General features: G+C 46.0%; 1 protein-coding gene and 1 long non-coding RNA gene across 11 annotated transcripts in view; one reads left to right on the forward strand and one right to left on the reverse strand.

Annotated features, from left to right (window-relative positions):
- The window catches only part of LOC111255482 (band 7 protein AGAP004871-like), a 376,186-nt gene that overhangs the window by 136,014 nt on the left and 212,844 nt on the right, over positions 1-27,328 (forward strand). The window lies entirely within an intron of this gene.
- The window catches only part of LOC147758190 (uncharacterized), a 63,291-nt gene continuing 48,714 nt past the window's right edge, over positions 12,752-27,328 (reverse strand). The window contains exon 5 of the long non-coding RNA XR_015317585.1: positions 12,752-15,767. This is a non-coding gene — a long non-coding RNA (uncharacterized LOC147758190). The remainder of the gene's footprint in view (positions 15,768-27,328) is intronic.

A 27,328-nucleotide genomic window follows, 5' to 3' on the forward strand; every position in this document is an offset into this window, starting at 1 on the left:
GGAGTGAAGCAAGTTGCCGAATACGGTAGCTAGGACAGTGGCGCTGGCGATGTTGGGTAACTGGTGATTCACTATGATTCTATATACTCTACTAGCATCGGCTGCTACTCGGGGAAAAAGTTGGAATAACTTCTTTCTCTCTCGGTTACTTTCTAGCAGTCAGCTGTCTTCAGCCTTTGTTCTTTTAGTTCCGTACCTTCGGCAGATTTCGTCGTAGTGCTAACGAACATCCCAGGTGCGTCTATTTATACCAGCACTATGATTAGCGTAGAATTACGTTAGAAATTAGCGGCCTGCCCATTCGTTCCGGTAGTTGGAAAGCGGCCCGATGTCGTAGGACCCCGATACTGCTGGTGGCTCCGTTAGTGACAAGAATCGGTGATAACTGACGTGTACCGACCGATGGAGAGAATTTGCATTTTCCCATAGTTTTTTTACGTATTCTATTATGCCGGTACAATTCCAGACTCACAGGTCATAGCAGCACGAGGCAAAAGCAAACAAGAAAATAAAACCGACTATGTCGTGCACGACAGATACATAAAGGTGATGCTTAGCTCCCACCTAGCGGAATGTAGCAAGTACAACGAAGAGGGGTTTGTGCAACGAAAACGGGAGGTTGGTGGGAGGTGATGGAACGTATCATAAGTGGCAGCTCCATTTCATCCATCTGGTCTGTGAAAAGCGAGGTGGCCCTGGATACGCAGTAAGCGGGTATAAAGCAACAGGTTTTAGAAAAACAGATCTCCCAGCGGCGCCGTATTAGGCCAATAACGGATTCCAGGAAGAACCGTTGTAAAATAGCATTTGTGTGAGAAAAAAAAAAAAGCTGGTAAGAAATTATTCGACGCGCTGGTTGTGACAGATATTACCAAGTTAATTATTGGATATGCCTAGCTTTATAAGAAGATAAGAGTGATAAAGGAAAAGCCGTAATAGCACCTAGTGGAACGAAAAGAACTAAAGGACATTTGGGAGACATATTTACCTATACTATACGTTTTCGCAATTATCGAAGTGTTTTTTTCTTTAGTGAGTTACCAATTTATGTGCATTCTATCAATTATCCGAATAATACGCCAGCGTTTTTGATGATAGAGATTCTGCAAATATTGCTACCAAGTCTTTTTCTTCGCCGTTTTCGCCTCACCATGCTCCAGACAAAACTGCAAATTGAAAAAAATAATTAAGCTACACACAATTTACATCTTTTTTTACTTAATTTCTGCGTCGGTACACGCTTCGCGTACGTCCATTATTGTTGAGGATTAGAGCGTCATCTGGTTAAGTGGCAACCTGTCTGAGGTATACTGCCGTGGCACTATTATATGGTCTAGGAGTGAGAAGAGGTTTTTGTTGAGTGACAGAAATAATCGTCGTGAACGTCCTACAACCGTTTAGCAACGTAACTAGGTAGGCTACGGATTTTGCAATGCTGAAGGAAGTATATGGCAGACAGCAGTTTTATTGCAGGCCTGTATTGACAGTCCAGGTCGAGCTGTTGGGTTATTATTGCGTTGTAGCGTTCTCGTACGAGAAGCCTTCGCCGAGCAGCGTTACGCTCCGCTGCAAGAGAAGAAACGCCCATCCCTGTCAGATCGACTAGGGAGTGTCCTTGCATAGCATTGTGTTGCCTCCACCTATTGAAAAAGAGCCGTTTTACGCTCCGCCGTACGAGGACTGATTGCGCTTTTTTCAAGCCGCAAAAGTACTTTGGGGACAGTAATCTCTAGACCCCTCTTTCTCTCGCCCTTTCTTTCTTCATTTTACGCTCCCGCATATTTAGTGCTCAGACGGACGGGTAGATATAACCGTGGTCCATAATGTAGATGACGTGCTCCTTTAGCGTCGCGTTGGCTTAGCTTTGGCGCGCAACTCTTGCGACGTTTGCAGCCGCTGGCTAAGCATATCGGCACCATCACCCTTGTTTGTTCCATAAAAACAGAAAATACCCGAACGAACTTTGGCAACGGAGCCACTGGCTCCTTCACTTTGCCGTTGACTTACGGTGCTGCTAGAATGATGGTTATGGTAGAGGACAGATGTAGTCAGTCGGACGGTATTTTGAAAAGCATTTTTTTTTGCCAACAAAATTCTCTCTACGGTAGCGCTTTATAAGAATACCAGATCTCGTTATATGCACTGCGCCCTGTTTTTCGAGGTTTCGCAACTCGATGTAGAACTTCTTTCGAGACTCAATGACGACGCTATAGGACGAACAGTCTTGTCGACTCGATAGAAATAGATTTTCTTTACTCAATGGTCACAGTAGCGTCTGTCGTAATCCATGGTAGCTGGGTGGGAGCGACGCTCTTGTCGCCCTCGACTTTGTCGTGTGAGGGTAGTCAGTACAAGAGACTCTGTGTAGGGTGGCATCCGTTATATGCACAGTTGTATATTTACGGCATGTGTATCGATTTGTGAGTGTAAGGGCGCGAGTCTTTATTCGATGTAGTCAGAATAAGGAATGGTGGGTAAGCTTAAGTTGTAGAATGAGCGAGGGGTGTGTTTGGTTAATCGGGAGTGAGTTGGCCATTCATAGAACTACACATTGAACTAGGTTAGCTGCGAGTTTTAACTTTTTCCGTAAGTAAAACTCTTAGCTGCGCCTTTTTCTATCGGTAACATTAATAGTACTGTTTTTACGTTTCAAGGCCTTACGGGGACTTATTAGGAGCAGTCGGGAAGGACTGTGCGGGAAACCAGTTAGAACCGTACCCATTCTTGCTGCCTTTATTACTCGAATTTTTGCTAGAGGATCCAACGTATCTATGCCCAGATTTGAACCTAGACTACCTTTATATCTCTTCGGTTCGTAGCCAACCACGATTCCAGTGCATCATCGCAGGCCTCGGCAGCTCTGATTGGTACGAGAAATTTCTATGGCATAACAGCAGTAGATGTTGTATAAGATGGTTTCTAAAAAAAAGATCCTCGCAACATTTCATCGTTGTAATCCTGCGTCTGGTGCGTCGATTGGAGCCCTGACTGGATTCTGCCGCTGGTGTATACACTCGGTTTGGGATGCTGGTCTGCGACACTGAACGGAGTTTCGTTAACTTGAGTAGTCGGCCCGGTCGACGAGATGAGACTGCACTTGTTGTATAGATACCTTGTTAGCCTGGAAGAACGCATGTAGCGGCGCCGTAGTCGCAGAGCTAGCCAAGTTCCAATGTGGAACACTAGGGAGTAAGGACCTACAAGATCACTGTGGGGCAGAAAGCTCCCATTTAGTGGAGAGGAGACAGGGAGAGACAAAGAGGAAGCGATTTTGCTCAACGCCCGCTATCAGAGACCAGAAAGTAGCTGCAGCACGGAACGAGTTCAGGGGTTTCGGGGGAGTGGGGGGAGAAGGGGTGGAGTGGAAGCAAAGTAAAATGGCAGAGGAGCTAAATCGCGCAGGAACGACTTTGGAATGAGCAAAACATTTGTGCTGAAGGCAAGGGGCAAAAATGAGGGCCTATGGCAGGTCTAAGTGGTTTATGTTGGTCGGAAGTAGGCTGTGTCTGGCTGTTTGCCTGCCTGCCTGTTCTGTTGGTTGATGGGGCACTTACGAGCTGCCCTGCCCTAGCTACCTCTTCCAAACTTCCTCTTGCACCGTCGACTGGCAGTAGCGAGCTGAGTGCGTTGCTCACCACAATCGAAGGAGCACATCTTCCACTTTTAGCCGCCATCAGCCTAGTCGTGCTAGTCAAGTAAAGTCTAAGGGCTTCTAGGCGAAGTGTGGTAGATGGCTTTATCTACCTCCAAAGCTTGCCGATCGTGCTGCTTCTATTGTAAATCGTAAAAATGGTCCTTGAAACACACAAACAGACGGTACACTTTGCCTGCCGTACCGTGCGCATTGAGGTTATTATAAATAGGCACTAGCAATAGGCGGTACCAGGGGGTACTATCGCTTCTAGTAGAAGCAGCCCCAAGTGCAGCAGTTTCCCGCTATTGGGATCTTTGGTGGGCGAACACCGAAGAGCTAGCAAGAAAAGCAGGGGCAATTGGTTAGCCACTTGGTTAGCCCAGTTTCCCGCATCTCGACTTCCTCAGCCGCCGTCACCGTATACATCCCATCCATTTCTATTGCAGTCTAGGTCACCGGTAGCCCTGATGCGGCTTCTGCGTCGTCCACCGGCATGGCTGCTTACCTGCTGCTGACTACGTTTTGCTTGGTGTGTTTGGTGACTGTTGTCATTCATAAAGAAGGGAAGAAAAAGGGGAAAAATAAGTTAAAAGATGCTAACAGGAACAGACATTCGTGGTCGACGTCCGCTATCTCGACAACGACGCGTACGATGGTTTTGTTCGAAGGTACCAAGCACTACTAACAGAGGCTTGAACAGAGGGCTCAGCTTGAATTGCACAGAGGAGAATGGCCTGAGTGTTGTGGTGCAAGTCAAGTTTCTTCGGCGTCCTTCTGCGCTGCGATTTATCTGCAACGGTGTTGGATGCAGCTGTAAGCGGTGCAAAGCTAACAGCAAAGTCCGCTGCGATACGAAACCACGCTTGCAGAACAACCAAGCAAGCGACCTCTGCCCAGGCACAATGCGAAAGCGGAAGATCACGCCAAGGCCAGAAAAGGTGACACAAAATGAGATGACCTTTCCTTGCAAGGAATAGAACGTGCTGGAAACGGAAAGAAGGGGTGCCCAAGGCTGGTCCGCCTTTAGGTAGGTACTTTGTGTACGTCTATCTATATGTGGTGGTAATGAATGTGTCGTTGTTAGTCCTTGTGTTAGGTCTGGGATGAACCGTGGTCCCCCAGCACGCCTGCTACACCTTGCTCCTTAACGGCTGTGCGTATCTCAGCAGACATCTTAGATCAGCGAATGAACATCCAATGCAAAGTACAGTAAATCACTCAGCTCGGACAACCGAACGAAATTCTGTTTTCCTGCTGTCTGGACCTAGATGATGGAAGACACATGACATTCGATGCGCACATAACCATCGTCACAGCAGCGTCCAAGCCGTGCGTCGACTTCCGTACTCCGACCACCACAACGATGCTGTGTCTGCTACTGCCGCGGGACACTGTGCTGCCCCAACACTTTCCTTTGGCCCTCTCTTTGAATCGACAAATCCGTAGCCGTTTGGGCCTGACCCTCTCGAAATGCCCTCTCCCTGGCGTCAATCTAAGGACTGGATTTCCACCAACCGCGCCATAGCTATGTATACGAAAGGAGGAGCGAAGTCAACGACAACTGGATGACTGGGTGTCTGGCGGCAGACTCGAGGGTCGGCGGTCGCTCGCCTGACTGCGCGACAGGGGTTCAGGATTCTGGGTTCCGCTGTTCAGCTAGGCCGACTGAGGCCTTAGGTCTAAGGCAGAGATGAAGCAGAGCGACTGCAGCGGTTTCGGGAACTGACCCAACCGGCGACTACTTGTTTCATCCAGCTTGAGATTCCACAATATGAAGGTGGCCACGTCATTCGCCAACGTACAAATTTTCCGCTGGTAACAAAGTTTATGGCGAGCCCAGAAGATTTTGACGTGACGAGCTCTTTCCACGAAAAGCATCGTTGTCGTCGTCGATATCCCTTCTAAAGAATCAAGGCAACCGGATACCATCGCTTGGCGTTCCTTCTTCAGCGTTCGACCTGGAACAGCTCTTAGCTAGCTATTTCTAGTTCCTTGACTTCCTGGCCTCACTCTGTACACAACCCCACTCTTCTGTATTTCTCTCAGCCGTTTTCTCCCCTCTCTGTTACAAACAATAACGGGCTATATGGCGGTCCCAACAGCATAGACGGTCAAAGGTCTCAGCTTTCCTCGTCGAATCAGAAAATGCTATAAACGTGTACCGGAGGCTTAGCTTCATTCGCGTGTCCTTGAACGGTCGACACAGTTAGAGCAAAACACGGCGAGAAACAATGATAGAGTGATTGCGGGAACCTGCAAGTGAGAGAGATAAGCGGTGCGCCTATGTGCTTAGGATAAGTCTAGTTAGGCAAGCGAGTCTGAGCTTGCCAAATCGAGGTTGCATACGAAGGCACGTAGACACGTTATCTTCTTCTCGCTTTAGATTCCTACTACAATACTCTTACCTTACATAGCCACCAGGTTTTGACAGCATCGTCTCTTGCTGCCGCCCGTTTACAGGCCGTAGGAGAAAGTGGTACAATTCTGTCTACTTTTCTCTTGCTGTGGCTGGTGCCACTTCCGCCACTCCTGCTGCTTCGTGCTGCAGCGAGACGTGGATAGAGTTGTACCGCTGCAACTAAACACAGACACACCGACAGCAGCAGCAGCAGCTCAACCTTCAGCAACGGCGCCCTTGGCAACCAACGTAGCCTTTCTTTCCTGAGCCGTCGAGACCGATAAGCGACAAAATTGTCTACCTAGCATAGAACAGTTTGCTGTTCTAGAAACAAAGCCGTAGTGTTAGGGCAGGCAAGCGTAGCAAATGAACGGAGCAGGGAAAGCGAACAAAAACGGTACTCGAAGTGGCAAATGAAAAAAGTAACGAACGACGAAATGATAGGATGCTGAAAAACCCGGAAAGCTTGGCTTTTGATGCGACGATGTGGCGGCAGTTTTAACTTTTTAAGAGAACAAATTCAGGCAGAAGTTGGCTGTAGTTATCGTAGAAAGTCAAATCAGCAATTAGCTAGATGGCAGCTATGTAAGACGATCAAACGTGTGTATTTCTAGTAATACAATAAATAGAAAAGGGATCTTTATTCCGAGGGATAAATAATATTGTTTTTTATCGCTTATTTATGTTTTTGTAATTAGTCGCTTATGTGAAATCATATATCTAGATCAAAGTATAAGCAATGTATTTTATAATACCCACATCATATACATCTTTTTTTTAACGTCAAGCTACAAAAGGGATGACTCGCCATATGATCGACTGCTTGGCTTCATTTGCAAAGTTACAGCCTCCACTTCATAAACCCCGCTTATTGTTCTAAGTGTTGCGAAATTTTTCTTTTTTGTCGATGCAATGATTGTCTTACAAAACCTGGCAACAAGACAAGCACACGAGTGGATTTGTGTGCCGCGTTTGTTAGGGATAAACACACGGATCAAATGCGTTTTCTACGATGCGCGCGGAAGCCGACCTTGGCAACGAACCGTTAAGCGTTTAATCGGGCTACCCAGTGAAGGCACTATTCTGCGAATAGGTCACGACAACCTCGTATACCTAGCATTGCCGTTTACAGCTATAGTCAGAGCGGGGGCTCTTGCGCAAGAGCGCTGAGGTAATTTTACATGGACGAGATAGGAAAGGAGGCGTCTAACTTGCTTAGCTATTATACGTAATACCTGCGTTAATGGAACTACCGTGTACTAGCCGTAAGAGTTTATTCAATGGTAGTGTGCCTCAAGTATAAGCAAGCTTTGCCTTCTATGCATACAACAGGCTGACAGACCAAACCGGCGAAATACAATGTAATATAAATAGACATCTGTAGCTGTTTTGAGCTGTGCGGCTGGTGGCCAACGATTCTCACTCAGACCCACTATTTCTCGTTGCCCCTTGGCCAAATACATAGGTGTCATCCTGTTTTTCAATAAGAGAAGGTAAGGACTGGGCTCATTAAAATGAACGACAAAGCTTATAGAAGTTGTTATATTCACTTAGTAACTTTCACCGAAAGTACACTGTGTAAGATTATGCGTTCGCTTGTTACTCGACCAAAATCAGGTCGATCTGTGTCTCGCCATATCTAGAACTGTTTTCTATCTCTAATTTTTTTTTATTAACTACTTTGCTTTACACAGGAACATCGAAATATTTAGATTTATTCGCTACCAGGTTTAGTAGGCTGTAGAGAACATTTGTCCAAGATGAAACGACTAATTAAAGTCACTCCGTCCCTTACATCTCTATTTGTAGACTCCGTTGCACGTGAATATGCTTTGTTCCTGTACAAGCGTAAACAAATGGCGGCGCATGGTAATGCACCTGTCGAAGTTGTCTACGGTTTGTAAGTCGGCCAGGCCAATAGTCCATACTGTGAGCTAATCCGCTTTATGATCTGTCACCACGAATGCCATTTCCACTATCAGCACTAACAAGCTGCTGTTGGCTGGTCCATGGATAATTTCTGTGTATGGCAGTGTCATTGGCATCAGCGGTGATGGTACACCCTCTCGTCAGCTGTCGGCCTTCCATAAATAGCTACTAGCAGCTGCTGGCAGTGAGCTGTGAAATGACAAGAAATCTAGAAGGCTGATAATGCGGGTAGCTCGGGGAGCTTTCCTTCATCGTCATTCCTGCCGATCATTTTTCTGGATAGTCGTCTTTAATCTGGCAGTATTCCACCTGGCCGATCTAGAAGTCTGCTGGCCTATTGATCTGGCCGGTCGAAGAGAGTCACTGAAAGATTAATCAGTTCTCCAGAGATTACCATTTCCCCCACAGACGTACGTCCCGTCAGCCAGCATCAGAGATGTCCATCCGAGATCGTTGCTAAACTATCAAATCCCTTACAATCCCTTTGCTGCGTAGGCCTGCATCAGCAGGTTTCACGAGGCGATGGCCTAATTGGCCATGTAGTTGATAACAACCAGCGGATCGAGCAGACTGGCTCTGTCTGACCGCTTAATAGACGAATAGTCAGGTCTTACTAACCAGCAAAACGAACTACGTGTCACATCGCCATATGGATACCTGGTACATACGGATAACCATTGCCGTGTCGCCCTGATTGAGACAAGATGAACACCAGTCTATAAGGGAGCGTGGGTAGTACGTGTATATACAAGGAACCTATTGCAGGTGAGTCTGAACGAGAGGTCTGCACTGCACAGAGTAATAGACGGCATAGCAGTGCAGTATGGCCTATCCCCTAGCCGGCCAGGTTTCGGATAGGCTTCGACCTGATTTTATAGTTAACCAAGTAAGGCCTAGGCAGCAAATAGCAGAAAGGAAAGTCGGACGGATTCGATAAATTTCCAAGCGGTGTTTCAGTATACAGCATCTCCCTTTCGACAGCTTCGTTATGGTGATAAATGCAAAACGAGCTAGTGAACTGACTGGTCCACCGAAAACTTGAATAGCCAATCATAGATGGTCTATCATATTATAAATTACGCTAATAACAGTGTCAATGTGCAGGGAGGACTCGAAGGTTGTGTCCACATGAGGAGTGAAAGGTGCGGCAGTCGCCATTTTTCCTTTGATTTTATCACTCACTGATTTCGCTCAACTTTTTACTCAATTTCCGTTCACTTACGCACCCGACGCCATCTGCCAGGAGCGCGCTAGGCCACGCTTTCTAGTCCATTATGCTTTTGCGAGACATGGTCCTTACCACCCGCTTCATTCCTTGGGAATCTTCTTGGTATCTACTAATCACTGGGCCAGGTGAGTCGTGTAGTGACACTATTACCATTAAACCATGATGTATCGAACCGTGAGACCGTACGTCTGGACTTGCACAATCTCTTTCTTTGGTAGTACATTAAGAAGGACTGACAGTTCGACGGAAACGAATTGGAACCAGGAAACTCTACTAAAAGGATGTTGTTAGCGTGATCTACAAAAGTAGGCCTGTCTCCCACACTCCAGCGCTCCCAGCCGTGAGTACGAGACGTAGTGTACATGCGCGCCAATATCGTTTCTTATAAGGTAGAAGTTACGGGTTAGCGCTTCTAATCCGGCACACAGTACATAACGTAACGTTATGACCGAACTAAGATAGGTGCACGCGGCAAGGAGATCTTTAAAGTTGTGTTTCTGCCAACAGAAAATCCGATTAGATGTCCTCTGACATTTCTGCTCCTTTCTGTGCGTCTTTTCAGAGTAAAACTTACAGGCTTGTGACCTAGAACGTGCTCGGCTTGCTTTGTTTAGGCTTTGGTGGGTCTTCGATGTTTATTTCCTGGCCGCCGTCAACTGCTCGTTTGCTGTGTGATGGTCGCACGGCACGCTTCCAGTGAAGTCTACTGCAGCAGAAAACTTATTTAACGAAAAATTTGGTAATTCGAGGGCTACGGCAGAAGGGTTTAGGGGGTGGAGTTAGCTCAACCGGGGCGTGAGTGGCCATGAGTAGCAGTTTGCGGTGAGTGCAGCTTCCTGGAAAGAAAAATGGAGTGTAGGGAGGTGGTAGTTGACCAGTCTTTCGGTCGATTAGCTAACCAGATGGTGGTCCCTGTTCGCTTGCCGGCCTCAGTTTTTCTATGTGCGGCGTCTGTACTGCTGACAGCCCAATGGCTCCGCTGTCAACAAGAGTCTGAATGCTTTGGTCCGCCTGGTTGCAGACTAAGGTTGGCAGCTGGTCAGCTCGATCTAATTTAGAGTGCAACCGTAGTTGGGTCCACAAGGTTCCAACGGTGGTAGCGTCGACGGCGGATTGTTTTCCTCTTGCTGGATTGTTCTCTTCCCTACTGACTCTCGTCTCTTTCAAGTATCTCTAGGACTTTTGTGCGAGCCTGCTGCTTCCCCACGCCGCTCCTGTACCTTTCCCGCTGTTCTGTGGTATAACTGCTCTGACGCAGAGCGTAGAGTGCTTTTTGGCTCAAGTCATTGGTTGCTTCGACTGCTCTAGCGAGCTGCGTTCGCGTCGCTTGCTCCACGATATCGAGGTCTCTTTAGGTTGCCCCAATGACATCTATTTTTCTGCACTGTCCACTGTGTAGCTGCAAAAGCGGTAACGGGTCCGTGAAGTAGGTCGCCAATCTATGATCCGAACAGAACATTCTTTTTAGAAAACTCCTGCTTTTGACGCGCTCGCCCTGACTCGGTTCCAGTACAGCCGCCCAACCGTTTTACGGAATGACGTCTGTAGGCCTGATGGCTGAATATGTATGTGCTCACACGACGGCGTAAACTGTCGTTACGGAGCCAGCCACTACTGTATGGCTTTCTGTGGCAGCCTAGCAGGCCTACGGGCTAGTCGTTAACTTGTTGCTGTAGCCCTGCTTCTTTTTCTACAGACAGCCAAAGATGCCGCCTGTCTTTCTTTATTTAACAGAAACACCACGGGACCGACTTTAACATCAGTATTAACATTAAAACCGCGAACGGATCGGATTTGAGAATATATACCCTGCTGGTGAACCCTCACATAACGGTGTCAATCAACATAGCGCCTTGTATCATACAGCTCTACGCTTGTTACGAAGTAGTCCATGACTCTTCTGCATAAGCTTTGCACTAGGACTACTCGTTCACAGATAGAGCAATGGCGCTGGCAATAAGAACATGAGGCAGCAAATACAAGCAACACAGAAAGCTGACTTAGACCAAAAAGGGTCGACGGCTGAAAAACTTGTTGCAGCGTTTCTGGTTGTTAGCGTCGAATAAGATCAACGTAGAGCCAGATTTTGCTGAATCAGCTAACGTCTTATGTGTTTCCAAAGGATGACAAAGCAGGCGTACGTATATTTGCTGCAATAACAGCGGCGGCGGTGGCGGCCTTAGCACATGGGCAGCAAAATAGTAATATGTGGCAAGCCAATCGGCGAATGCAGAAGCGTTTCGCGCAGGTGCATGTCATTCGTTTTCCATGTACGTAAGGAGTGCGGAAAGAAGGCGTATAGTGGGTGGTCGCTGGACCACCCACTAACGCCATTCTAACCTCATTCGTTTCTTCGTTGACCTCTGATGCCTCTCCTTCTTATACGCAATTTTCGCCTTGAGCCTGGGAAGCTTTTAATTCTAGCGTCACGTTCACATATCACACCTGTTGCTCAATAGTAGACTCCAGGCTGCGAAATGGCTCATACGGCTTTTGGTTTCTTGAGACGATGGTCGTCGTAGTGGCTGCCCACCTGCTAGCAAGGAAGCTCTTGCTGTTTTATTTGCAAGTTAGATTCTTAGCCTCACCTTCCTCTCACTTTCTTTTCGAGCTCTTCCCGTTCTTCCCCGCTATGGCGCTCCCTGTAACGCCTGCCTACTCGTGACATGTTTCGTTAATGAATATTAAAACATGGATCGAAACATCGGGTTGTTATCTATTTTTTGTCTCCTTACAAGGTCGCATCTCGGTTAGTCAGTTGAGCAGACAGCCAGCAAGCTACTACGATATGTTGAAAAGCCAACAGGATCCACAGCTAGGACCAAGCCTTAACCCTCGTCGGTTGCTCCCTTCTGTTCGCACAGGCGCCTGATCGTCAGCGACGTCTGAGCATAGACGAACTGGCTGAATCTGTATGGGCTCTAACGATGTTTGTTCTCCACCTAAAAACGGGTTGATGTTTATTTTGGCATAAAAATTCCCACAGGCCCAGAGAGGACCAAAAGATTTCTCAATCCCATCGGAAAGTCAAGCTCGTTCCCTGCTAAGTTCCGTAGCGCAATGTCTTGTCGGTACGCTGCTTGGTAGATGCCGTCAGAAGCATAGATATGCCTCAGGCTTGGCGGTAGCTGAACCTAGCAAAAGCCTGCTAGGCCCATTCGCTTCGCGTTTACAGGAGGTACGAAGATAGCATTATAAATGGGCAGAAGGGCCTGAGCTGTTGTCCGGAGAGTTCTCCGAGCCTACGTCAGAAGAACCACGTCTGCGGGTGGTAGCGCATATACTAACCTCTTGGGGATCTTGGGCTGAGCAATGAGGAGGTTACACTTCCTCATAGTGGCAGCGTCTAGATTAGCTTTTATTGTCCCGCGAGAAAAAAAAAAGGCAAAAATATTATGAAGCCACCATTATATATCTCCTGAAATCTTTTCGTTCATTGCATGATCGCGACTTGGCAAAACCCGATCTTACCATGCCTTATATAGCACCAGATGGGGAAGAATACGGAAAGAAAAATGAACACTTTGTATAATAATATTAATAATTTATTTTAAAACGGAGTTACTTAGAGTGTAATATAGCTAAGAGTACTGGCTTTTCGAGAACAGCTTATAGAAGAGCGCAACTCGTAGCATGAAAGGTGTGGAAGAGTAAGTAACTGTAAAAGAAATATACTGGTTAGATAATATATTTGATTTGACTTATCTTGAGAGACCATTCACTGCATAGCAGAACGGTGCTGTTTGGGCATACATTTTTATATTAACAGGATAGCTCTCTAGCTCTATAAGCAGCAGCAAATATATTCAAGTGAATACATCTACTAAAAAAAAAGAAGTTAGTCGAAATCCGGCCACGTAAGGACAACTTGTAGAGCATTTCAAGGACCAATTCACCGCCCCACACTCGTACACACCAATATAATGACGTGCCTAATGAAACTCAATCGTTCATATTATAATGCTCATTCTTGGCTCCATTGTGTCCTCGTTCGAACGAGGCTAGATAAGAGAGAACATTCAATACTATATGCTACGCCTGATGTTATTAAATCGAGGCTCGAAACTTACATCGTGGCAGGTCTCTGATTACGTCCAAACCCGTTACGTAGGGGAAAAGCACGACTTAAATGTGAGCCTTAAATACATGCACATTAGAACCCTAAACTTCTATAGAAGAACGGCGTGCACAAACCAGCGTCCAATCGTTTGGAACCTGCAGTAATGAGTGGCGTTGTCACCGGACAAATAGGAGTTCGTATTTTCCATATACTATATACTTAGTGCCTTGCCCTTTTTGATAGTAATGATGGGCTTTTTTTCTTTTGCTTCGTAATGTAGCCAAAGACTCTACGATCCCCTGTGATTCGTGGCGTCCCTATAAAATTTTTCTGAGCTTTTCTCCTAGCCTTGTTCGTAACTGATAAAGGAGTCTTTCCTTTGGTTTCATGGGCCTGCTTTTGATTTAAAGTTGGGCCCTTCTGTTTTTATACGCAGGGGTAGCAATAGCCGGCAGTCACTTACACACACAGAGACTTACAGTGCCCTTAAAGTGGCCGCCGGTATAATTCTAGTAGGTGATATGTAAAGGTCGTTCTTCGAACTGTGATCCAGCTCGGCGTTTATAGTTAGTCTGGTCCCCACTAGCCGCGCCACCGACGCGCCTGGTAGATCTTCCACTACCTGTACCACATATGGGCATGTCCCTGGACGTGGCTTTGACTTTTTTGATTCTATAAGCATCTTCCCCCAGTAGCTGGCTAGCTGGTTACCGGAACGTGCCAACTCTTGAACTTCCTTTGGAGCCTTTGCCATCATCCTAATTGAACGTTTCCACCGCCGCTTTTATCATTTCGTCACCGACCGAGGCTCCGTTTCTAGTCGTCTACTTCTTTCAAACTGCGATGAACTCAAAGCCTATTACTACTAGTGCCTCAAAAAATTCTATGTTTGCCGTTCTCGTTGAAAAAGCTTGGGGGGACGAAAAACGGGGAATACGGAGCAGAAGCCTCGTCGAGCAAACAGGCTACTGTATTCGTTCTTCCAGCTAGCTAGCGGGTCAATCAAGTAACATCCAAAACGCTATAATGCTAGTGCGAAAGCTGAACAGCGGACCGTCACCGTTGATAATAATTAAGCTTGAGACAGCAGCATCGGCTGCGATCGACGCTACTGCCCATCAATACTGCGTCATCATCCAAACGCGTGCGTATCAATGAAAGAGATACTCTGTTCCCTAAGCGCTCGCAACAACAGAACGGTTCGTCATTCACGTTCCTTTACATAGAAATTACATCCGCAGACAGCTCGCTGGCAGGCGGGTCTACAAAAATGAAATGTTTATGCGCCTTTGTAACACCACGTATATCTTCACGGAACCACTGTTTCGCCACAAAAAGGCCGGTGCTGACAAACGTGTGCCAAAGGGAAAAAGAGAGGAAACGTATGTATATGCTAAAAAAATGCACGCATCGCATGAGATACTTGAATATGGCAGAAACATCTTTTCGAGGTCTGTAACAGCATTTTGGCGTCTCGAAAATTGTTACAAGTTTTAGCTTTTCCTTTCTTTCCTCCTTTAAAGAGGTATTCTACTTTCAAATCACTTCTAAACGTTTCTAAACGCGTGGACTTCGCGAAGAAGGAATCTCGAGACAGTACACGCCGACGCCGTTCTAATCGTCATGCCTAGACATCCAAGTAGCACCAGCATAGCCTTCTGCCCACATCTCTAGCAATCGAATCTGTTCAATAAGGGAACCAGTTTGATTTAGCGTGGAGATGTTGGCGTTCGAAGACGCTGGCTGGCACACGAGGTGTGCCAAGGAAGTAGTATCCGGAAAATAGGGCAAGGTCGAAAATAAGCAGTACTTGTGCTGACAGCGAAACCGGACGAGAGCAAGAGGGAACGAAGATTGTAGGACTTATGCAAGCGTGGAATTTAGAAAAGTGGCAGGAGGAATCATAGAACGGATTACTGCTTACCTTTTTGTTTTCCGATTAAATTTAGTCCCACTTCATCCGATTTATTTGCTCTGCTGCTGTATCCACGTTGTTAACTATGTACATTTTATGTACATACCGTTTCCTATAATCGTGGTTTCTTTGAAAACCCCCTGCTTTCAACGCAAGATACTAGTCAGGCAGGTTTTGGTTATGTGCGGTAGAAGAGACTTCACTGGCACTGTGTGATCAACGGCGGCGTACTTCACCGATTGCTTTGCATTAATGCAACTTTCTCCAGTCCCTATTTTCAAAATGCACTATGTAAATATGGATTATGAAATAAGCATGCTGCCAAATGAGCATACACCCATGAATATATTTTCTATGTTCTTTCACAGAATATTTCATGCCCATTACCTCTTTTCTCAAAGCCTCACTATAGCCGAATTCAAATTTGTACGCCTTTCGCAATCTACATGCATCTCCTTCTTAGCGGGGTTTGTCAGGACCTAGAGACGGCGTTCACGAACTTGCTCCAACCGGCCTAGGGCCAGGATTAGGTTTGTCCATGATGGCACGAATCTAAATGCTACTCATAGTAACATACAGTTCAGGATGCAATTATCTTACTACCTGTAAACGTACTGTTGATATTAGTTACAATAAGAGTTCCGTACGGTCTACCAGGCTACAAGAAACCGGTAGGCAAACATTTGTGATTCAACAGAAGGAGAAACGGACGAGTAATACGCTTGGCCATACGCTTATTTTTGGCAATTTGTGGTAAGGTTCGACTTTAATAGTTGTTTACTAGCGATATCGAATACTCCGGTTAGAAAGGCTCATGCTGCCATAGTCACTACTAGCGCCCCTAACTGCGAGGCTGCAGCAGATAAAGTTTGGCGGAGGACAGTTGGGAGTCTGGCAAAGCCGAGTAGTGGGACGTAATTGATCGTCATCTTTTTAGCTTTGGTGTGTACGTTTATTGTAATGATAGATGCACTAGGGTGGCGCTTTGCTCGGATTGGGGCTGATGGTTAAAATAAGTGTGAAGAGGTGATTGAGGGGTTCGGAAAAACGCATTTAAACGGGGCAATATTATGTTGCTGAGTAGGGTGTGCTTAGTTAAAAAGCCTCTAGAATAATGCAATTTACGGATATAAACGGAATACAATAAGCGACGAATACTATACCGCGGCCGCCATCTGAAGATCTGAAAAGAAATGATGGACAAGTCCTTAATAAGTGGACAGGTCGAAATCGTCAAGATCGGGCGGGACGAAGAGGAATTTTTTAAGAAGCTGACTACAGCATGTGCTCTGCATACATTAGTATACTACCTGTACAAATGGCGTCGTCTTATTGCATCAAGAGAGATCTAAAATGAGTGTACATTGTTGTATGTCCCATTCGGAGTCCTAGAAATAACAGATTACCACATGCCTAGCGGCGAACACATTGAGGTTGTTCTGTAGCAATGGAGAAATTAGAAGTTTATTCGTGTGCGTACGTTCATGCAGCTCTTAGTCGTTTTAGAGGCTGTATTTAAATCGGATATAAGAAAATGGAATCGTTTAAACCTCCATGGTCATATCGAAGCTGCTGCAATCTCTGCACCTCAAACCACCACCATGGCTAGTATCTAAGAATCTTTTGCACTTAGACTAAGTTTATTATTCTGACACCCAAATGAAGATCATCATTAATATAAGCTTCTTCTCGATCAGTTGAGCTTTAAAGCGGACCAATGCCTTGATATATACAGTTGAGACCTGTTTATAACTTAGAGAAGACCAGGGAAAGGATTTGGGAGAAAAGGACGCAAATATATATTTACCCGTTTTTAATATAGATATACCTAATAGGCCTTGTGAAAGGTACAAATGATTCATCCACTCGTTTTCTTTTCTATACCAGCACTTATGTCTAGTGATAACAGCCAAAAATCAATCCTATATTATATCTAGTGAAAAGGCTTTAAAAGGCTTAACTCGGCTATATCGAAGCCACATAGTGATGGCAATACCTGTCAAACGACACTGTGGCAGTATATCAGATAAAAGTTGTCCTTATTGTTTCTCTCAGTTTATCAGATCGTTGCACATTACTGGAAGGTTGTCATGTTCGTCAAACATACTCGGGTAATGATCGCCTTAAACGTTGAATGTCCGCTTATTTTCTTATCCCTTTCGTTTATACCCTCTTCCGCTGGCTTTTTATGGATATAAATGGCTACCATTTAGCCACTCACGCACTTTTGTCTTCGCCCCTCTTTTGGGTCTTTTTGCCCCTCCATTGAGCTACGCTGTTAGCGCTGGATGTAAAATCACAAACAGTACAAAGAGACTAAAGGCGAGGGCAAAAAGGTCTGCCGCTTTTCTCGGCACCTCCTGGCCGTGACCTCTACTCTGCAACATCGAACCAGTACAACCTCCGCTCGAAAAGGTCCCGGCAAGAAGCATAATTAGGTTTTAACAGACGGTTACCAAACTTAATGGTTTTCACGAGGAAAAGACCACGTAAAAGAAAAAAAACATAAGCAAAAGCATCCGAGGCGTAGCTGCCGAAGGCAGAGTCCTTCTCTAAGAGAAGAACTACAACGGCGACAGTGACGACCATGTGACTGTTATAGCAGTAGGGCCAATGAGTCTGTACAAAATCAAGTCAGGCTTGGATTTTAACTTTTTTCATTTTTCTGTCCATCTCGACCCTATAAAGATTTCGATACAGACAGAAGTCCACAGTTTAAAGGAAAGAGAAGAGTTTTACCTGTCGCGCGTTCTACTAGCATTTCAACAAGTAGCAAAAGCACTGCTTTACTCCTGAACTACTACAGCTCTGTGGAGTTCGTGGGCCTCGACGAGCTGAATCGGACTGTAATGCTGTGCTCTGTGATAACGTTTTTCCACTACAGAACACAACGACCATGTGACGGAATAGGGGATGGGCATAGAGGTAAATCGAATTTGCTTTATGCTAAGCACATGGTTCCGTCCTCTGACAGTAGAGATAGTGACAGTGACAGCGGGAGAAGTAGCAGGAATGGTGGAGACAGTCATCACTTCTATGGCTCTTCCCCGATACCCCTCAACCTTTTTCTAGCTATCTGCGATACCTATCTAGCTTAGTTTTATATATAGCTAGGCGTCCAGCGCATGAATGCGTATAATTCTGCAAACTTGCTCGTTTTTTTCATGGGGTATCCCGGTTGTTTGGTTGATTTTTTTTCGGGTTTTACCTTCCCACTATGATTCCGGTAGTACTTAAACTATGGAATGCGCCTTTAAGTTAGTGAAAAGGTGCAGCGCAGAAATTCTCTACCACTGAGAATAGAGGATTTGAAAGCTAGGTGTAATTCAGAGCCCAGAGGCTTCCGCGCGGCACTTGGTTTCAGAGAACGAATGGGATGTTAAACGGGGAAGTTGCCTCTGGCCTCTATGTGCACCTACCAACAAGCGGCCTGGTTGAGGCTACAGCTTTCTGGTGTTGGGTTAGCCTGCTTTTTTTTTTACTTCCCGCTGGCGGTACTCCTTTGGAAGGAGATACAGCGATTCGCAACCAACAAACGACCCACATGCATAATTGAGAGTGGTGTCTTTGCATCGAGTATAGCTAAGAATCATTAGGGGATATAGGGATATATGGGTGCTGCCTTAATGGATATTAATCTGGTATTCATTTGTACTTGCCACCCGCCGCCTGCCTTTCTTTGGGGACTGCCATAGCAGACTCGTGCCTGCTTGCTCAGACGCTTTTCCTGTTTCAATGCCATTACGACCAGCGAACCACCGCGATGGCTGGTGCGTATCGAAAGGCTTTGTGTATAGAGTGATTGCTCTATGCGGCAGAGTAGTGGGATGTGTGGTCGATCCGTCGTTTGGACGCTTAGTCACTCGTCTGCCCAAAATGTCTTCAGGTGAAGCCAAAACACAAGTTAGCTGAGACAATATCGGCTTTAACAAATGCTTTGATTGCTCCGCACTACTTGCTGTGATTATTTCGTATATTTCTCAATGGCTTTTGCTAGTATCGCTGAATTTCTACTAAAGCTATTGTTGCTGTTATGGCGGCCGGTGCGGCTTTTATTTTTCGAGCACAAATTATCTCCAGCACCTCTTAACAGAACCGGTTAAAGAAAACTTATTCCTTCTATTCCATTGTTCTTATTAGCATCTCACCGGAATTCCCGGCGAAAGTTGCTTGTTGTTAGCCAGGCTAGGCCTCGTCGTCGCACAAAAGCTTTGTTACTTATTACTTATAGGAACGAGGATGGCCTTGTGAAGGACAGAAGCTACGGTTACTACCATACGCTAACTGCAAATGGAGGCTTGAGCCTGACTCCGACATTGTTAAGTAGCCAACGAAGCCAGGCCATTGCCGACAGTGTCTTGCTTTGCCTGGCTGTAAATGCAATCAAGTTAACTGGTGTGATTAATCACAAAGTGAACTCTCTCGGTATTACACTGGGTCTTTGACCCACTTCGCTTTGGATTCAGCCACAATTTCTCCAGCTAATGGTTGGCTGCTCTTTTCCACAAAATAGAGGCCCATTGAATGCAAACGTCGTGAAAAAAAGTTCGATCCGGGTCGCGGACAGCAACTCTTTGCCCACGCAATTTGTGGGCCACTTTAGTTGTTCTTATATCTTTCCTAAGGCAGCCACCAGGCCACTGGCACCTTACACATAACACGATTCTGGTACATATGCGGACACATATAACTAAATAGAATGTAGGTACACCAAAAAACGCAAGAGGCTTTGTATTTGAAGAGGATTTTTCTTGCCGTTGAGTTTGGATCTAAACTGCGTATCGCCATTAGATGCTGTCGACTGGGAAAAACTTCGGTCTTTATCTTTTTCAAGTGGCGCTTATGCGACCAGTACAACGAAGGTAACCAGCGCAGCTTTTCAATGCAATTTATTTGCTGATCGTCCTTGCTGTTGTTTCGAATCGTTTAAGCCGTCTACAGGCAGTTGTCGACTGCAGTAGCTGGCAGCTGTTTTAGCACTATCCCTACCAATACAAACAGACATACGCATACATAATAAGCCACACAGAGACGTCAATAAGGATAGAAGCAGGAGAGATGACTCGGTGCAGCTTTTAAAGGTACCTATGCCGGCATATGGCGGCGGGAAAGGTCGCCCGTGGCGATCGATCAGTGCGGGCGAACGAACGCTGACCTGAGGTGCTCGAAGCGATACGATATGATGCTCTGCGCCCTTCTAGTAGAAAGCGATGCACGCACGTTAAAGCGGCAGTTACGACAGAACGAGAGAGAGATAGATAATGTCGAAAAGCAGACCCAGTATTACAGCAAAGTATATCTGTAGGGCCGACAGCCAGAACTGCGCTAGTGTACGAATCTTTCGGTGTAATATGCCTATGTGTTTATGTGTATGGAGTTCCTCTGACAGACATCGGAAGTAAAAAGTATTATAAATATGAAGTCCAATGGGTGGCGTTTGGCAAACATCCGTACTTCGCTCCATTAACTGTAAGATATCCTTGTCAGGCCATTTTAACTCCATGAAACTCACCAACGCGCCAGGCTACCCGGTCATCCATACTCGCAATCAATCAGTCACAACAAAAATAGACGTGCATCAAGCAAGCGCGTGCATCCGCCTTATCGCGTGCACAAAATTCAGCGCAAAACTAGTGGTAATGACAAAAACTTTATGGTTGACCCCTTACTTGATTATTCCAGCGCCGAGCTTTTTGCAATTGTTACAAGGAAGCTGGGGTCTTTTAGTTCACCTTTTTATCCAGTTTACAAAGCGCACCCGATATACTCTAATATGAACAATACAAGCTTGCCGAAACAAGGCATGAGACAGCATGCTATGTCGCCTCTCACTAGCAGAGACACAGCGACGCAGAGATTTTTATTGGTCCGTTCGATCTAGATCGTTTGAATTTTTTGTTCTGTTTTAATGTCGTCAACAATATCAACAAGGCACCACTAAAACCTTCAGTCTCTACTGTCTACCATTGCTTTCCCGCTTTATTGCAAGTTTATCTGTTTGGCCTCTGCATAATCACACAATGGCCAAAGCCAGTAAGTCAATGCTGCTGGCAAGCGGTTGGTAATATTGTAGCGGTGTCCGAAGTGTTTTCTTTTCCTTCGCCCCCTCTTCCTCGAGTACCCGGAACGCCCGGCGTTCCGTCTTCCCGCGTCTGTTGGTCTGGCCTCTTAAGGTCACTCATGCGTAGTTGTAGCTTACTGAAGGACGATAGAGGGTAGGGCCGATCATAGAGGGAGATCGCAGGAAAAGCTGGCAGTACAGGATCAGGGATGGGGAAGCCAAGTGTAGAGAATCGTGTGGCTGGTGCTAGTGCTGATGCTGTTGTTGGCTCGGGGAGGAGAACAGGATGGAGCCAGGAAGCGTCGGTAGAAGAAGAACGAGTAAAAGCAGCTAGCAAACGTACGGGTCTGCACTAACACACATGCATAATATTAAATTATACGCGCATATACACTAGAGACCGTTGTCGACCGTTGATGCTGCCTCTTTGGAAAAGGCCGCAGGCTTCTCGTGGCTTTTTGCATCGTTTCTGCTTCACGTTCTTCAATCGTTCTCTGTTTCTCTCTATTTCGTTTTTTTTTTTTTATCTCTGTAGCTCCCACTTATGATCCTGTCTTTGCTGCTGCTTATAGTCTGTTCAGTCTTCTTCGCTGCGGGTTACGACACCCTCATGTTCCTCATCATACTCGCCGTGTTCAAAGCGACGACGAAGGCAATGAGCGTGCTGGCTGTGGTTTCGACCGCTTTACGAGCTACTCTGGACGGTCGCTAGCAACTCGTGGCGTAGACACTGGCCGGCGGGCAGCGGAGCTGGTCTTGCTTAAAACCCAGCCAGCAATAAGACTCAGTAATGAAGATGAGCAATGAAGACACGATATCAAGTTTTTAATAAGCACAAATGGCCGCGGGAACAGCAACAGGAACCAACAGAGGAGGTGCGCACAGAGAGGACAGCTAAAGCGTCGTAGCCCAGCTATAAGATTCAAGTCGAGTCGTGCGCTACAGCCATGCGTACCGCTCTGACAACTAAGACTGCTTCAGCGTCTGCTGTTAAACCCGCTGTGGCTACAGCTGTAAGCAACGCACGCTTAATCATTACATTTAACTGGTGAGGAACCCAAGGGCTAGGCACATTGGGTGGCTCATAATAACTTGCACCATGTTTCGTAAGCACAAATAACACTGCGTATATGCTTGTGGGGCAGAAAATGGACGACACCTAAATGAGCACGGCAGTATTTCGTGTAGTGATAAAAAAACAAAGAGAAAAACAGCGGTAGAAAGATACTGATCGAAGGTGAACGCTCTCTGCCTTCATTGTGGAGCTCTTTGTCGTGGTTCGGGTTCGTGCGTCGATTGAATACTAGCACAGCAAATAAAATCTTTCCGAGGCCAGCATCTAGTGCCAAGCACACTACCAATGGTCTGTGACTGAATCAGTGTCAACAATGGGAAGACTAGCATCAAACTAGCCACCGCGATAGAGTCAAAGTCCGAAACTATTGCATATGTATTATTTGGTTACTTCATACCACTGTATTCATATACATATGGTACTATAGGCTCGTGGGTTTTAGGGACAGAAATAACGGGTGTGGGTATGTGTATGTAGAAAAATGCGACTCAAAGGTGCATCCGGCATCCGACACCTCCAGCTTTTTATGTTACCAGTTACTGGTATTTTGTCAAGAGGTAAGCTAAATTTCGGTCCTGGAGGGAAGAAGCAAGCGACTGGCGTTGCTGGGCGGCACCCTTGACTAATCGTTGCACATTTACCTTGCCCGGTGGTTCAACCGTAGCCCATGTGATAAATACCAGATAACTGTGGACCATAATCGCGTTTCTACCTGGTTTCTGGAGGCAGCGGTAGCAGCCGTTTAACCCGGATTTGAGTATTAATCGGAATTCATAGCCCAAGGGCAAAGCGACATAAGCGTTCCAAACCACCAAACATCAAACTGTTCACATCACAAGTTAGCGAACTGGCCAGTTCCAAGGAGGTTAAAGCTAGGCTAGACTTACCCTATTTTTCTTGTTTACGGACTTATTTATCTTTGCATACGAATTGGGTTTGCGAATTTTCTTGGTTCACATCAGTAGGTGGTGCCGACGCCACACATACAACTATCAACGTCGACTTGGAAGCCGCAAATAGCCGTGGAACATTATCTACCTAAAGAAACAAGCAAATGTAGTTGAGAGCAAAAGCTATTCGGTCTCCCAACGAGATGCTGTATCGAAAAACCGCCGCCTGAGTATCTGGGACAATAATCCCAATAATTCTAATAATTCACTGATTCCATCGTCAGCTATTGTTTGTTGTTTACCGGTCCGATTCAGAAATATTTTTGATAGTAATAATTTGATGATATTCAACATGACACAGGTACAAAGTCATTTGGAACGTTTTGTGTAAGATCTAATATTGAATGTTATTTTTCAATTCACTTAGCACACTCGCGTGTCTTCTTGATTTCTGTCGTCATCTTTGTTTAAGGCCTAAGTCTTGCAAATTCACCAGGTGCTTTCTCAATGGCAGTACCGAAGTTCCGCTAGCGGAACTTCTGTAGCAGGTGGGCTTTCTCCCACACGACAGAATTACCCACAGTCGCAGGGTACGCCGGAGCCCATAAACGATGGCCACCCTAGTCTTGATCTAGTTCTCAAAAGGCATATAATTTGAATACCCTTCGTTACCTTTGTCTTTCTTCTCATACTCCACATTAGTGTTACACACACACACACTTAGACACAGACAAAAAGGAAAGCCTAAACAGTACCAGCGAACTGAGTTGTAGAATAACGAGGAGGACACTGCATCTGGGATGTAGTATGAAATATAAAGAAGAATAGCTAGTGGTCGGGTTTCGTGTTAGAGTCGGGGTGCACTTAAACTGGAATAAGCGTGGAGTGATGGTGGAACTTCGGGAGAGCTTTGGGATGGCGTGGTACGGCAGAGTGAATTTCGAAATTGGAATAATACAACCGAACGGTGGTCTATCGTTATAACGAGCGTATTGGGCATATTTAATTTCATTACGTACGTAACCCCTCCCTATGCAGGGACGAGATTGTCAGTACTATTCGTAATGTTCGTCGGCAATGACTCGGTAGTTAGTTAGCAATTTTCGTGGCAGGGAACAACGACGAAGAACAGGCTTTCGACTTCCCAGTTCCACCGGCCCAACTGCCACAACCATCGCTACCACAAGGGGCCATGGGGCAATCGGGTCGTCGGGTGAACCCACTCCCGGTGAAACTCGGCAACACTTTGATTTATTACGGCGGGTCCCAGTCAAAGTCGACGGCAGCACCGCACAGTCTGTCGAGGAATATAAAGGTATGAGGTGATTACTGCTGGCAAGCTTGATTACGAATCACTTGCACGTCCCGTGGCGATTGCATTGAGTACGGTTATGCTGGGTATACACCCCGAACATCCATAGATCTGTATGCTGATCACATATAGAGACATGTACCCTCACAGCGTTTAACGGACTGCTTAATTTTGTATCTGCGGGGATGACAATGAGATGCATCAATTATATATATATATATATATATATATATATATATATTGTTTTTTATGCATCTCACGCAATATTTATATATATATATAATTAAAGGTTGCATGTAGAAATTCGACTTAAATATTACTGAATCATCTCTGTCGACGAAACAAGCTTACTAACTAAGCAGCCAGATTCGTGAAGAATCAGTACACGAAAAACTGGCCAGGTATTTTTTAAAATGCTCCGCCATGTCCCTGTTACTTTTGGAAACTGAAGACACGTTAAGACTATAGAAACGAATAGTTTTTTGCATGTGGTGGGCGTTATTTTGTTTTAGTCATTACGATATTTGCTGTTGCAACTTGCGAACGAACCCAATTTAACTCGTCACCCACCTATTTATGGGATCGACCTATTTATATAGTGTCGACATGGCTTTTTCGTCATAGAGGCCCATATGTTACATGTACGTGAGTGAAATATGTACCTTCACGTGTGTGTGGGCGCGTATGTATTTGCAAACTGCAAAATACCGTCGATGCAACAGCTTGCGCAACGCTCAGTGTTATGAATGTTGGAGGCGGCCAATAGTAGTAAGATGCCTATAAAACCAGAACGGGGCTGAGTGGTAATTTTGCACCAATCATCCCACTTCCACTGTTGAACTGTTGCCGCCTGTCTGTTCTGGGTGACGACGGGCAGTTGAAGTGACAAAACGCGGTGTTAGATATGTCTGGCACTTTTTTCTCAATGAGCGATTCTGCTAGTAGCAGAGGTATTATGACGTGAGCGGCAACTGTGCAAAGCTGTAAGCATATCTGTGGAGCCCTCCAGCCGGGTGATTTTGGAGAGGATAATTTGGACAATCGCTTCAACTTTACATCGTAACGGCCTGAAAAAGCATCTAATAAGGTGCTATATGTCACCTTAGCTGTGCTTTTTAGCAAGTACTTCCTGGCAGTTTGAAACTGTTTATTGCCCGTTCAATGACGAATAAGATAAAGGGTCACATGCTCAAATTCGCAAAGAATTTCTTCTCACCTGCCCCACTGGGGCCGAGTCCTCGTTTCTTGTGGCCTCTATTTTGTGCGTCCTTGCTGTCGGTCTGTCTGGCCTCATTTTCGGCCGACATTCACCATTTAGCCACCCCGTTGCAAAAAAGTATCGCAATCACAAATATTAGGCGGCAGAACGGGGCGTCATTAACCAAACAACGAATGAAATACTCCGCCCATGTCTCGAGATAGGTGAGTCAAAAGTCGGGAACTGAAAGTTTTTGTAGACGCTACACGCGGAGCAAACAAATCGCGGCGTTTGACAAAACGAAGGTATAGAAAGGACGCTTGGCGTCTCTAATCTCCAAGGACACTACTATCCTATGCGAGAAACTGTTCGTTGTTGTCGACGTGAAATCATATGTTGCTATAGAAAACATGCTTTTGAATTGATAACCGCCGTACGTACTATAGTTGTTAATACGAATACGCTGGCTCATAGCATACACGTGTCTAGAGCATGTGAGCAGATAAATTTGTAGGTAGCTAAATTACTGCTTTTACTTATGCTGCACATTCGAGGCTGACAGACTGATTGATAGGCAAACTCGTACTTCGTCTTTTTCCCTAATCTATTTAAGCAGCAACCAACAGCGATTGCCTACAGAAAGAGATTTCTCAAGGCCCTCAGAGGACATTCAAAAACAGCAGTACAAAGAAGTTGGACGAAGGCTGTCCGTCTGACGCTTCGGCAGTTTTTCGGCTGCTGCGGAGGTAGCCATTGTGGGCTATGCAGTTTGCGATCGCAAATCGACGCGACGCTGACGTTAGCAAAGTGCCAGATTCAGTGTATTCTTCTTACGCAAGAAGCAGCTTTCCCGCGTCGATAAGCAACCGTGTGACGACACATGCCTACACAAGCGGTGGCTGTTCCTTGTTCAAATTACGTGGACGGAAAGAACGGACCGGCGTTTCTTTTAGTGGTTCGTTTTTCGGACGTCCGCCTCGGCGTTCACTGCCCTGCAATGATGTTCATGAAGAAAGGCCAAGCACTCTCTGAGCCGAGGCAGTCAGTCATACACAGACAGGGCAAGGATCGGTCGGCCTGCTGTTTGCAACTTCAAGGCGCTTTGTCCTAAACTCGTTCTGCGTCCGCCGCCTTCTCGCTCCACTCTTTTCAAGCCGTTACCTCTACCCCCAGCGGCTTTTGCCGCCTGCCTGGCTGTCAGTGACATAGTCTTTTGACTAGCTGACAGGCTTTGCCTTACCGAGCTTTGCACAAATTAGTTTTAACGAGCCTCATTAAACAGGCAGGTGGAAGCCTTGTGTCTACAAGAGTGCTGCTGCGGTGGGCAAAGCGACTAGGTCGTGTAGCGCCGCAAACGGCAGCGGCGTTCTGTCGTACGGTCCCTATAGAGTTAAGAGCGCGCTAGCAACCTAAGTTCGCTAGGTACGGTTGCAAGGCGTTTATGATAAAACCGCGCCCTACTTAAACTCCTATTGCCTGACCCAGCAAACAGCCGATGCTTGCTTCAATGCCGATTTCAACTAGATTGGTCTGCATTTTGCTCGCCGTAGCTTCCATCTGCGTCCGGCGTTTTCCTGATGACAGTCCTGACGAGCCCACAAGAACCAAAAATGGGCAGGAAAAGTGGA

The sequence above is a fragment of the Varroa destructor genome, unplaced genomic scaffold (genome assembly GCF_002443255.2).
Source record: "Varroa destructor unplaced genomic scaffold, Vdes_3.0 BEIS01000001.1, whole genome shotgun sequence".
Taxonomy (NCBI): domain Eukaryota; kingdom Metazoa; phylum Arthropoda; class Arachnida; order Mesostigmata; family Varroidae; genus Varroa; species Varroa destructor.